At 44.6% G+C, this 13,501-nt stretch overlaps 1 protein-coding gene across 1 annotated transcript in view; it reads right to left on the bottom strand.

Annotated features, from left to right (window-relative positions):
- Positions 1 to 13,501, bottom strand: part of Znf704 (zinc finger protein 704) — a 189,242-nt gene that overhangs the window by 137,366 nt on the left and 38,375 nt on the right. The window lies entirely within an intron of this gene.

Here is a 13,501-nt window from a genome sequence, read left to right as displayed (position 1 = left end):
TTGCCACTTACAAATCAATTCAGCAGCACATTAATTCAAGCTTTGAGTACAGCAAGAAGGGTCAGACTCTCCAGCAATCTGGAGTCTCACCATCCAATGGAGCGTATTTTAAAAGAAGCTCACCAGGAAGACATTTCACAGACACACAAAGCAAGCTGTCCTCTCTCTGAGTTCACTCAGTCTTTACCCAGCCCTGAAATGCGAGCTATGCTTGCTTGTTTCTATTAAGTTTAGGCAAAAATTGAAAAGACGTTAGTCAAATAGTTCTATTTGCAGAATTGAAAGCCATAAGCAACACACACAGGAAAATGAAAATGTATTTGATAATAGCAAGAGTCTAGCATTAATCACTACAAATTCCCAGACCAAGCGAAACCTCAGGCAGATGTAGGCACATGGCAATCGAGGACTTATCCAGACAAGGTAATTTCCAGAACCCATGCCAACAGCCAGAGCCTCCCCTTAGCCGTCCCATGGTGGAGAGGGCAGTGAAGATCCACGTCTGGTGGGCTACACGGCAAATCCACGCCCACTCCACAGGAAAAGGCCAGCCACTGTTGGTCTACTTGCACCTCCTTAGACAGTCACCACAGATTTCAGAATGACTTAGTGAAGAAGAGCAAGGGTCCGAGGAAACTGGGTGTCGCCTTAAGCGTAACTGTTGTGATTATATTCACATTCGGCACAGGAGCAAGAGAATGAACGCATTTCCAAAGGTAATAAACGCTCTAAAAAGTTATAGTGAGCAGAGATCAGGGAGCCTGTGGGGGTCTGACCTAGGTCCTCTGCATGTATGCTATGGCTGAGTAGACTGGTGTTCTTATGGGGTTTCTAACAATGGGAGCGGGGGGCGGTCGCTGACTCTTTTGCCTACTTATGGGACATTTTTCCTCCTGGTGGGTCGCCTCATCCAGCCTTGATGGTATATGCCTGGCCGTATAGTAGCATATTATGTCATGTTTGGTTGCTGTCCCTGGGAAGCCTGCTCTTTACTGAGGGGAAACAGAGGGAGGGTGGATCTGGGGGAGAGGGGAGGTTGAGGGGAGTGAGAGACTGGAGGGAGGGGAAACTATGGTTGGGATGTAATATATGAGAGAAGACTAAAAAAGATTATAGTTGAGAAAGTAAACAAATTAGAGATTCTAATGTCACTAATCACTACTCTACATACATCTTTCCGCCTTGACACGGGGTGACAGGAAGGTGGTACTGTGCTTCTGCAGTGGCCTGATCCCAGCTTGTGCTGCAACAGGAGACTTTAGACTCTGGGCAATAAAGAAGAAGTAGAGGCCTTGGTGTGCATGATTATCAACAGTGTCTCCTAAACGCCAAGTACCACGTGAATTAAATATTAATGACGTTCAAAGTCAATAGTATTACGTTGAAACACTGATAAGCCATGCCTCTCCCAGAGCCAACTGGACGAACTAAATGGCCCCCATCGAAACTCTGAAGCAGAAGACTGAAGAAATGTGGCTTTTGGCCTCACGAGTTTAGAGAAATATCTGAGGCGAATAAATACAAGTAGAATAAATTTCCTACAGTGATGATGTAATAACCCTACGCTAGGCTCTTGGCCAAGAATCCATAGTAAAACAGAGTAATAACATTCTACAATGCCAGCCATCAATCTAAAACGCTCCCTGAACAAAAACTCAACACTTGGTAGTAAGCAGAAATTTCAGAAACAGAGTGAATTCCAGAGGCAAGTGATCCCACAGTCCTTGTTTAAAAATGATTAGAATTGATCAAAAGACCAAAAATAACTACAAAAGTAAGAGATGCTAAATCACAAATAGGAAGAGACACTGTTATCCTAGCTACTGCAAGTGAACACTGTTGTGATATTTTGTTTGTGCTCTGACAACTAAAGCTTGCCTGAAGACCAGAGGGTGGAGCTAGCCACTAGTTAACCACAGAGGTCTGGAGGTCTGTACAGACAGGAGACAGGAAGTGATAAGGCGAGGCAGAGACTGGAACTCGACCCATTTTTAGTCTGAGGAGTTGGAGGGGTAAGAGGTGTCTGTGGCTGCTGCTCTGTCTCTCTGATCTTTTAGCTTTTACCCCGATATCTGACTCCAGGTTTTTATTACTAAGACTAGGATCATGCTTCTGAACACCGACTGGGGCGTCTGATTAGAGAGAAAGAAGCAAAGATAAATCCATCTGTGGGATGTCCAGAAGAGGTAAACCTGCTGTGACAAGGGCAGCCGACAGCTGTCTGGGGCCAGGAGTGGACAGATTTCAAGTGGGGATGAGGGAACTTCGCAAAGTGGTGGGAATGCTCTACAGACAGACCACAGTGATATATGCACAGCGATAAATTTATTAAAATCCACTGGTTTATATTCTTACAATAGGATCAGTGTTATGATCAAATTGATTCGAAGGAGCCACAGAGGACCACCAAACCAGCAGTGACTTTGGTGTGGAGGGGATGTACCCAAGAACACCCAGACCAGAAATTTGGAAATTGTGAGGCAAAGTGTAGCCATAAAGTACAGGAATCTGTTGTTGTGTATAATTTTTAGAGACTGCTACAAGCAGTGACGTGATTGTACCCTGCCTTGGTAACCATCTAAAATTCAGTCCCCATTCAGACCAGGTCCCTAAGCCTCCTCGTCTGTGCAAGAAGGCCATTTTTCCGATTCATTCACCTGGAAAGGAACTCTTTGTACCTCATCTGCTCAAACACACATTTCCCCCCTATGTTTTCACAACCCTTGTGTTCCTGGTGATCTGCAAGGTCTAGGCTGTTTCCTTCTTTGAAGTTGATGTCAATTAATTAGGTGACTCAAACCATACAAGCCAATATTCTCTCAATGGAAATGACACCATCTGAGAAATCACTATATACATTATTTGCTCTAAACAGGCAAATAATTTGACAGATGATGGCTAGAAACAACAGTAACAAAAAAACAACAGCATCCATGTTGCTAAGGGCAAAAGGACAAGAAACCCTAGAGCTTAGCCACGAACTGACAACTCTCCGGGGTGGGGCGGGGCGGGGCGGGGTGTGTCAGACAAGGATGGGTGGGTGCCATTCTCTGAAGTATCCATAAGTGACTGCAACCGGTAGAAACAACAGCTGCTTCCAGAAGGGTCCTAGGTAGCAGGGTCCAGGGGACATGGTCCCTCAAAAATATATGACCGCTTATCTTGCTGGAGCCTGAGGTATTTCCCAAGCCTCCTGGTTCACCACCATCTCCATATCTGAATGGATAACTACAGGAAATGCCTAACAACCGCCCAAGTAGCCTTAAAACACTCATCCAGGAAAACCTAAAGCTGTCGGAATTTTCAGTTTTTTCTTCTCTTCCCCTTTCATCATGCTAGGGCTGGCAACATGGGCAATTCTGATTCCCTATAGACGAACACACTCCTGGCAGCAGAAACCTGAGGGATGGGCAAGAATTTCCTCGGCAAGAGATTCACTGACCTGCCAACAGTTTTAAGAAAGCATCCGAGGATGAAGGGAGGAACACACAGGTAAAGCTACCAGGCTGGGAACCCCGTGAGACGGGAGAGGTGGGTGAAGGGAGGAACACACAGGTAAAACTACCAGGCTGGGAACCCCGTGAGACGGGAGAGGTGGGTGAAGGGAGGAACACACAGGTAAAGCTACCAGGCTGGGAACCCCGTGAGACGGGAGAGGTGGGGAAACAGCAAGACGGAAGGTTAAGTCGTCTAGGGAAAAATATGGAGCAGAGACTTTGGAACAACTATCACGCAGACATTTGTCATGCATGTTTAAGGGCAGCGTTTCCTGCACAAGAAGGTCTATTGTGGCTGTTGCACACGCATACAATGGGAGCAGAGGGAAATGGACTGGCCATCCCTAGCCCTGAAATCAAAGCCCCCGAACGTTCCAGTTCTCACAAGTTTTTCAGCACTGACATGGTATCAGACAGAAACGTGTGCACCAGCCAATGTGATTCAAGTACAAGTTACTATAGGTGTTATATAAAATGCCTCCAGCTATGTGCATAAAATGGACATGAACTGTAAATGAGCTCTATGTTTGGATTTGAGACCTCCTGCCTATGATATCTCACTATGTATATGCAAATACTCTAAACTCCTGAAAATCTAAGTCTAAAATTCTTCTAGCCCCACGCCTTTCAGATGAGGGATAACCCATGTGAAGTATTTGATTCAGGGTCCCACATCTTCAAATGTCACTGATGACCTGGAAGAGTAACAAGATGGTCTGGCAAAGGACCTGCTCAGGAGGATCTGGTAACGTTTAGTGGCGACAGCAAGTGGCTCGTGGGTGCCAAGCTGTTCGGCCAGCCTGGAAGGGCTTCTTTGAAGGTAGCATCCTGGTTCCTCCAGAGCTGGCCAGATCTACGGCGCCCCTGAGCGTGCCCTCTCTTCCATTCCTGTTTCCCTTCCTCTCTCTTCCTCTTCCCACTGTACTATCACAGGGTGAATAAAACACTTTGTATCTACAATAAACCTTTACATCCAACTGTGTTTTCGGGAAGGCCTGAGCGTATTAGGCAGAGGGAATGCCAGGAGCCATTTGCCACACTGTAACATTTTCAAGTGTTTAAAGTTTCTACAGCATTGAAATGTACTTTTCTTGTCTCCCACATTTCACCGCTTGTTTCCCATAAAAGACATGCCTATTAAGATCTCAATTAAAATGCATATAAGGGAAAGCTTCTCATTCTTCCTCAACCCTCTTCACCTTGCCCAGCCAGCCCATGCCTCCAGAGAACAGCTTTAAAAAATTTACCACAAAAACCTCAATTGCTTACAGGGCGGTAACTACCTGAGTGTCCACATAAACTGCACAGAGAGAACTGAGGTGTGGGCACAATTAATTATGCAGACAGACTGACTGGCTAGACAAACTGTCGTGGACATCTCTGCATGAGTATTTTGAACATCATATCATTTCATACAATGTCTTTTTTGTTAGCTTCTTCATGAATGTTAGGGTGCTTTTTGATTTTTTTTTATATTATTAAAAGTCATGAGCATCCCCATGCCTGTGTCTTTATGTGCTTGTCCAAGAATTTTGCAGGAAAAAATTTCTGAAGAGAATTGCTGAATCAAACAACCTAGATTTTAACAGTGAACAAGCATGACCCCCCCTGCGCTCCCCCCCCCACACACACAGTGGGCATCACAGTGTATCCATATGCTAATAAAGGTAACACATTTGCTTTCCACCTATTTAGAAACCCATGTAAGCTCCAGCCCACAATGGACACGATTTCTCTGACTTTAATGAACAAAACAGTATGCCCAAAGCCATATACCTCAGGGAACTGAAGACCGCCTGGGCCTCAAGGGCTCATTTATTTCATATATAACAAAGTACACGCATACACAAAGAGACATAGACAATTTTTAAGTAATTAGATCATAAGGTTTTTACTTTATAAACAAAAAAATAAAAGAATGAAGTAGGCTTTTTTGCTTATGACAGTCATAAAAATTAAGACAGAATAATTCTCTGTGCTTTGGACTGCTTCACTCTGGTTTGGGTTTGTTTGTTTGTTATTTTTGAGATACGATACCATCCCAGGCTAGCCTCCAACTTGCAATGTAGCTAAGGCTGACCTTGAACTTCTCATTTCCCTCCTCCATCTCCCAAGGGCTAGGATTTCAGGTCTGCACCTCCACACTTCGTTTATGTGGTGCTGGGAATCAAACCCAGAGCCCTGAGCACGGCAGGCGAGCACACTACCAACTGAGCTACGGCCCTAGCTCTTCATTATGATTTCTAACGGAGAGGTAAGCAGAACTCTTAAATACTATTGATAGGAACGTACAAAGTTTAGAGGGCTGACCTGCAATAATGAAGCAAAATCTCTGGGTAAATATAGCAATTCTACATATCAGTAGAGGGGAAAAAAGAAACACAAAGATGCTTATCACAGAAATGCTTACAGTATTTTAAAAAGTTATGTAAATTTATATCAATTAGTCAAATATGCACAAATAAACGCACGGAGAGAAATTAATATACTTGCCATAAAAGGGGTATTACAAACGATTTTATGTACTATGGTCTCAGAGAAGAAGAATGTGTATAGGTCAAAGAAGAAATCATTCAGAAAGGGTTTTTAAAATGCTAACAAGTGTGTTCGTTGGTAACAGATGTATGTATAGGCCAAGTTTTCTATCTCGTTGATAATTTTTTAGTATCCACATGTATTTTGGTATTTTAAAACTTGTATTACTCTACAATGAAAAAGACATTATTATAATTATGTGTTAAGAATCTAGCATTTATACAGTATCTTTCTTCTACTAGTTTTCCATGATTAGTGTCTATGTCTTTCTTAAAGGAACAATAAATTACTTCAAATAATGCACCCCCTGGCACTATTAGGTCCACTGCCCACTAGCATCCCTCAGTTATCTTACACTACAACAAGCCCCCCTCCATCCCCTTCCCCCAACACAGAACCCCGGCACACATACCTCAGACACATATTACCCAGGGTAATTTCTTGCAAGAGAACAAAGATTCAATGTTCAATTATATGAAAATACTACCAATTACCAATTACCAACTGACAAATAAACTCAGAATCTTTACTCCAGTGAACAGCTTTTGTTGTTCAGAAGAAGATAATCAGCGTATGTATAAATATGACGTACTTGGGGAAATTGTGATTTTTCTAACAAGAAGTTCACAGCATCTGTTTAAGGATTGGATGACGGTAAATGCTTTCCTTAGCTGGGCAATGGAGTGCATCAGTCTTTCTCAATTAAGAAAAAAAAGTCATCAGGCTTACAAAGAAATGCTGACAACCTGCATCACAAAGGAGGATGGTGCTGATACTGACCAAGAGCATGGTAGCTTTCTCCAGATGCATTCCTTCCACATTTATAATACTGAGGTGCCAAAAAGTATGTGTCAACACTGACTTCAAATTACTCATCTCCACCCAGTCAGATTTGAGGAGCTGGCTCTGGAGACCAACTAGATTTCCAGGAATAATCTGTAGAAAGCTAACCCAGTTGTCTTCTGAGACTTTATGAATAATAAGAAAGTATTACGGAAATTCTGAGAAATCTCATGACATTCAAGCCACAAGGAAAACACTGTTGAGGAACAGGCAATGAAGGCATGTGAGTGGTCCCCTATCAACTCTCTAGCACCCCACCTTTCTCCAGAGAGTCACAAGGTCACTCCTGGCAAACTTTGTGAGAGAGTTCTTCCTATTTCCAATTACAGGTTACACATTTGGATTTATTTCTAGAACTTTCTTCCCTAACACACACACACACACACACACACACACACACACACACACACACACACAGAGTTTACGTTTAGTGCCTGATGATGACACATCCCACCCCTTGTGGAATCTGCAGTCACAAAAAGAGACTAACAATAGATACAATAACAATATTGCTACTGAGCTGGAGAGAGGGCTCGGTGGTTAAGAGCACTTAACTGCTCTTCCAGAGGATCCGGGTTTAGTGCCCCATCCCAACATGGCAGTTAACAACTGTCTTTATCTCCAGTTCCTCCTCCTACCCTCTGCAGACACCAGACCTTCATACAGTGCACATACAGCATGCAGGCAAAACACTCATACACATAAAAATAAACAGTCTTTAAAAACAAAATAAACATCCTAGTAAGACTCAAAGAAAGATTTATCAGTGTCTTGACAGAATTAATAAATGCTACCTCTAAAAATAGTCAACACACCTCTATTCTCTTACTTCAGATTAATTCCTTAAATTTCATGCTGGGTACACAGAAAAATAAGTTAGATGGCAAATCTACCCAGTTCTAATGAATATCTCTAGTAAAACCACTTCAAAAACAATTGCTCCCAAGTACTAGCCCTTGATTCTATTAGTCCCTCGGACCTCACAGTCTCTGCTGCTTGTTCTCCATGGAAACAGAATAACTGACCTATGACAAACAGGCTCTGGGTGGCAGTGCCCACAGCTCCAGAAGTCAAACCGAGGGACGGGGCAGGGACCCTCTGTTAGGTTTGGAATCACACACCCCACTCTCTCCGTAATTACTATTGCTAGGACCCGGTTTCCTACCTCGTGAGTTCACTTTAATGCCCTGACAGCTTAATATCCAGCGAAGCACGACTTGGCTTGCTTAATCGGAGATTAGTCAGCAACACATTTAGGATGGAAAGTTATGGCACAACTCTCTAGTGGGAGACCTGGCCATGGTCCAGGCCTTCTATCAACATTATGTAAGAGAGAACACACAACTTGGGCTCTCTTTTTTTAAGATCCTTTTAGAAAAGCCTTGAACAGGGTGGGGAAGAACATTTCTGTGAAGCCAGTGTTAAATTCAAAATCAGCTAACTTCATCTGTTTATCTTTTCCAGCCAAATCTAAGGACAAAGGGGAAATCAGTATTACTATGGGTCAAGTTTGTTTAACTTTGTAATGCAGAAATTTGAACTTGTCACATTGGATAGTCTACTTGCTTTATTTAACCCACAGTTGAAATGAACCAACCACAGGCACTCATGGCAGTCCTGTGGATTTGACTTTCAGAACATGTCACTTCCCACCACTCCACACCACCACTCAGTCAAGCAGCCATTGTGTCCTGCCCAGATACGCACAACTGTCCCCGATGTCTCTGCGGCCATCTTCTTCTCGTGATCACTAGTCCGTCTTATCCCTTAAACATCAGTCAGGTCCTCGCTCAGAACACTCCAATTGCTCCCCATTGTCCCCAGAATGGATAAAAGTCAAACTCCTTACAGTGACCTCGAAGGTCATGTGAGGCTACCTTTATGCAACTTCCTCTCTTCCGCCCCACTCTACCTCTACCCCGGCTATAATTTAGATCTACACTGTCCCTGCAAAGGCCCCTACTTAAAAGGCTTGGTCCCCAGACGGCTCTGCCAAGGAAAGTGCAAACTTTAAGAGGTGGGGTCTCATGAAAGGCCTTCCCTGGAGGCGTGCCCTTGAAGGTCAAACTGGTCCCTGGGCCCTCCTGCTGTTGCTTCTACCCTGTTCCTGCATGGTGGGAAGGGGGTCCCCGTGCCACACACTCTCACGATGTTTGGAAACATCAGGATGACCCAAACAACAGATCACCCAACCATGGCCTGTTATCTCCAAAACTGTCAGCAAAACTAGATCTCTTCTCTTACCGGACACGAGAAACCTCAGCCCTCAGGAGGATAAGGCAGGAAAATTGAGAGTCCTAGGCCAACTTGGGGAATATAGCGAGGGCCGGTTTTAAAGAAACAAACTTGATTCTCTGTAACACGAATTGCTAAGTTAAAACTGGGTAGATGTGCCATCTAACTAATTTTGTTCTCTATGGAAACAGACTGACTGACCTATGACAACCAGGCTGGTTTGGTGGCAATACCCACAACTTATTAATAAGAAAAACCCGGAGCCAGAGATTGGGGTGAAAGCTGAAAGATCAGAGAAACAGAACAAACCAGCCACGTTCTTACCTCTACGAAATCCTCAGCCTCAAGCGAGTTCCTGTTTCCTCACACCTTACATACCTTTCTGTGTCCTGCCTTATTACTTCCTAGGATTAAAGGCGTGTGTCACCACTGCCTGGTTCTGTTTCTCTCACACAGGCCAGCGTGGCCTTGAACTCACAGAGATCCAGATGGATCTCTGCCTCTGAGTGATAGGATTAAAGGTGTGTGCCACCATTGCCTGACTTCTATGTTTAATATGGTGGCTGGCTCTGTCCTCTGATCCCAGGTAAGTTTTACTGGGGTGTACAATCTAACACCACAATTCTCTGAGGTACTTTGCTACAGTAATGGCACCTGACCATCAGACTGTCACATCATGGGCGTGAGCACACAGCCACACCACTGCTCCGACTTCCTTAAAGTATCCTCCTTCTAAGACCAAAGGCTCCCTTTCTGTCTTCACTCAAATCTAAGGGAAGTCAACCTCCATGTCCTGTTCAAAAGCACAATACTCCTTTCCCACTTGCATGCCCAATTCCGCTCCATCTCACGGATTACAGCATTTTCATTTTATTACAGCCTAAGTAACATTCTGCACTTGGGGTCAGGGCTGTTCTATCAGAACAGCAGGTCTGTGAGGAGGGAAGGACAGTAGGCATTTTTTTTTTCTTGCTTTGGGTAGATGTGCTCGTAGGACTAGGAGAGTGTCTGAAGCAGGCTCTTCTTTCCTTGTGGGATAAGCAGGTGGAGCTCCAGGTGACACACAACAGTCCACCTATGGAAGTCCAAGGCAGGTGGCTCCAGCTCACACAGCTGACAAGTGTAAGGTCCCAGAACCCCTCAACCTCAAAGCAACTGTGAACGAGTGACCTGTATGTTGCATAAGAGAAGATGGTGGCCACCATCTTCCTTTTCCTTCTGTAAGTTTTCAGCTTCATTTCACGGGGGATTTCATCTCTGGGGCTGCAATCCCTTTGTATAATAAAATCTATATAAAAAAGTTTGTTTGGTTGTTAAATTACAGAATTTTCAACCTTCTGTCTACAAGCATCAGCAGATTAATCAAGGACAAATCTTCAGAGATTAAGGCAGAAATTCAGAACAAGTCACAGTACTTTAATATTACAAAAACCTCAAAATCCTGGGGAGTAATGACTCTGTCATCCAGTGTTTTGTTTTTGAGACAGATTTTGTGTAGCCCTGGCTGTCCTGGATCTTGCTCTGTAGACCAGGCTGGTCTCAAACTCACAGAGATCCACCTGCCTCTGCCTCCTGAGTGCTGGGACTAAAGGCCGTGCACCACCACCGTCTGGGACGAACACACTTCTGATACACATAAATAAAAGGTAAAGCCAACCCCCACTCCGCCCTTTGGTACTAGGTCTTGAACCGAGGGCCTCAGGCATGCTAAGAGCATTGTAAAATTTCTCTGGTTACAAACAGGGCGAAGCGGAAGAGACCCAGACTCCAGTTTTAATTAGGTACAAATGCAAGAGAGAAGAGCAGCCCGGAGCTGCACAGGAAAAAACATAGGAAGTCAAGCAGAGGAGGCAGCAGAAAGGGGAGGCTCAGGAGGGAGGGTGTCCTAGCTTGCCCTCTGCTATGGGATAAACACAGTGACCAAAAGCACGAAAGGAGAGGGAAGGGTCTCTCTCTCTGGTTTACATGTCTAGTTCATCACAGAGGGAGCCAGGGCGGAGCTTAAGACAGGAGCTGAAAGGACCCCCCCCCCCCCCCCCAAGGAGGAACACTTTCTACTGGCTGGCTTCCTGGGACTTACCCAGCTACCTCTCTTACACACCCTGCCTGCTTAAGGCTGGCGCCGCCCACAATGCGCTCCACCCTCCTGCATCAATTAGCAATTAAGAAAATGCCTCCCAGACGGGGCCACCGGCCAACCTGATCTGGGCAGCTCTTCAAACTGAGGCGCCTTCTTCCCAGGTGACTCTAGGTTTGTGTCAACTTGACAGCTGAAGTTGTTTGGGGGAGGGTGGCACCCGGGGATTAGGAAGGGGACTCAGGAGGGCAAGGCGGGAGCTCTGAAGAACAGATGGGCAGTGGCAGGACTCCCAGCACCCTCTGATTCCCTGGCTGTGTCTAGGTTTGAACACCCGACTCTCTCCTGAATCGACATTTCCAACCTACTCAGATTGCCTCTCCTAAAGGGGAGTGCGGTGCGGGGAGAGCTGCTTTCAACTTCTAACCAAAAAGTTGGACTAATCTACTTTATCTGGCAGTAAGCTGGGCCTGGTGGTGCAGGCCTATAAACCCCAGCTATTCCAGAAGCTTAGGAAGCAAAATTATAGATCAAGACCTGCCCAGGCTATAGCCTGAGTAACTTCGAAAGACCATTTCTCAAAATAAGTTGTTTGTTCTCTTTTTAAAGAGGTTTGAGAACCTAGGTGTGGTTGTGCACAGATAGCTTTAACCTCAGCACTCAAGAGGGCTGGCTGATCCCAGTGAGGCCAGTCTGGTCTACATGGAGAATTCCAGGCCTGTCAGAGCTACACAGAAAGACTATCACAATCATCAATCAATCAATCAAAATCAAAATTAAGAGGGTGGGGCATTTAATTCAGTGGTAGTGTTTGCCTAGCTTAAATCTCCATTCTCACAAAGAGCTAGAAATCGACTCTTTCAAATTTATCCAGGATTCTTAGAGCCTCACATACCATTTTAAAATTTGCAGACCATATTAGAAGCAAAATTAAGTAAAAGAATGTGGGTTTCTAAAGTTTCCTCTTTCAATACACATTTCATTTCAATACAACTTATCATCTCTTTGGGCAGTAAACAGCAAATGAAATTTAAAACTAATGAATTCATATTTCAGCCTGGATTGTGCTTTTAATTCACAGTTAGTTGAGTGTTTTACTAGCTGAACAGATGACTAAATAAAATCTGTTAATCAATGCAGCTAGTGTATTCAAGAAATTAAACAATACACATTAGAATAAATTTGTGTATCTGCTCATCACGAATGTGATGCTCTGCAGCCCAGGCCTGACTTGTGTAGAACAGAGCAGATGGGAACTGAGCGGGAAATAGCTCTGACTTTAGCAGACTTCACAGAGAGAGATTTCAAAGTGGAGCCGCCCGCTCTGAGCTGAATGAGTGGACCACGGCTTCAGGACACAAAGGAAAGCTCCAGATTGGGGGTGTCGCTCAGTGATAGAGCACAGGCTCAGTGTAAATGAGAACCTGGGTGTGATTCTCTAACTCAGCCAAAGGAAAAAGAAAAGAAAAATGGGAGATTCCACCTTCCTCCCTGTGGGCTTCGAGTCGCTAAACCAGCCAGAATAAACATGCAAATCTGTGTTCATGTGCAGGGGTAAAAAGAAACAAATACAAACTCACACACATCTCTCTTCGGCTCTGCTCCATCGTTAGTAACCTGATACCATATATAAAGTTGAGATTAAAAAAAAAATGTTTATTTCCCTTTCTCTCAATGTTCTAGAAACTAGGTGACAGGGAATGAGTTTTCCTCAGTGCTACATCCCAGGCTCTACTTCTTCTTCTTTTTTTTTTTTTTTTTTTTTTTTTTTAGTTTTTCAAGACAGGGTTTCTCTGTGTAGTCCTGGCTATCCTGGAACTTGCTCTGTAGCCCAGGCTGGCCTTGAACTCATAGAGATCCACCTGCCTCTGCCTCCTGAGTGCTGGGATTAAAGGGGTGCGCCAGCACCGCCCGGCTTCATTGTCTCCTTTTACCTCGCACACACTAGTTCACAAATGTTGGCTTAATGTCACTAAACGAAGGTAATATAACGATGGGGCTGAAAGGGAAGATGTGTAAAAGAGGTCAAAAATGATGGCTAGCCTGTGTATATCCACAGTGCTCTGGAGAATTCGGGGCCCCAGGACAGTGACAGCAGCGGCAGTTGTGTGTGTGGTTAGAGTCGCTGAGTCAAAGACACCGCGTTAAGATTTGCCTACCACGTATCGACAGCAACCTCAGGATTCCGAGAGGAGCATTCTACCCAAATGCCACAGCTGAGGAGACCAAGGCACAAGGAGGGGGAGTGACCGACTGTCCTCTCTTTAGGGTCTCCCTTCTGGACTCTTCTCACTGGCGACCACAGTCCCTACAT

The sequence above is a fragment of the Peromyscus eremicus genome, chromosome 2 (assembly GCF_949786415.1).
Source record: "Peromyscus eremicus chromosome 2, PerEre_H2_v1, whole genome shotgun sequence".
NCBI lineage: Eukaryota > Metazoa > Chordata > Mammalia > Rodentia > Cricetidae > Peromyscus > Peromyscus eremicus.
The sequence above is the reverse complement of the archived record's forward strand: the minus strand, read 5'-3'. Positions and strand labels throughout refer to the sequence as shown.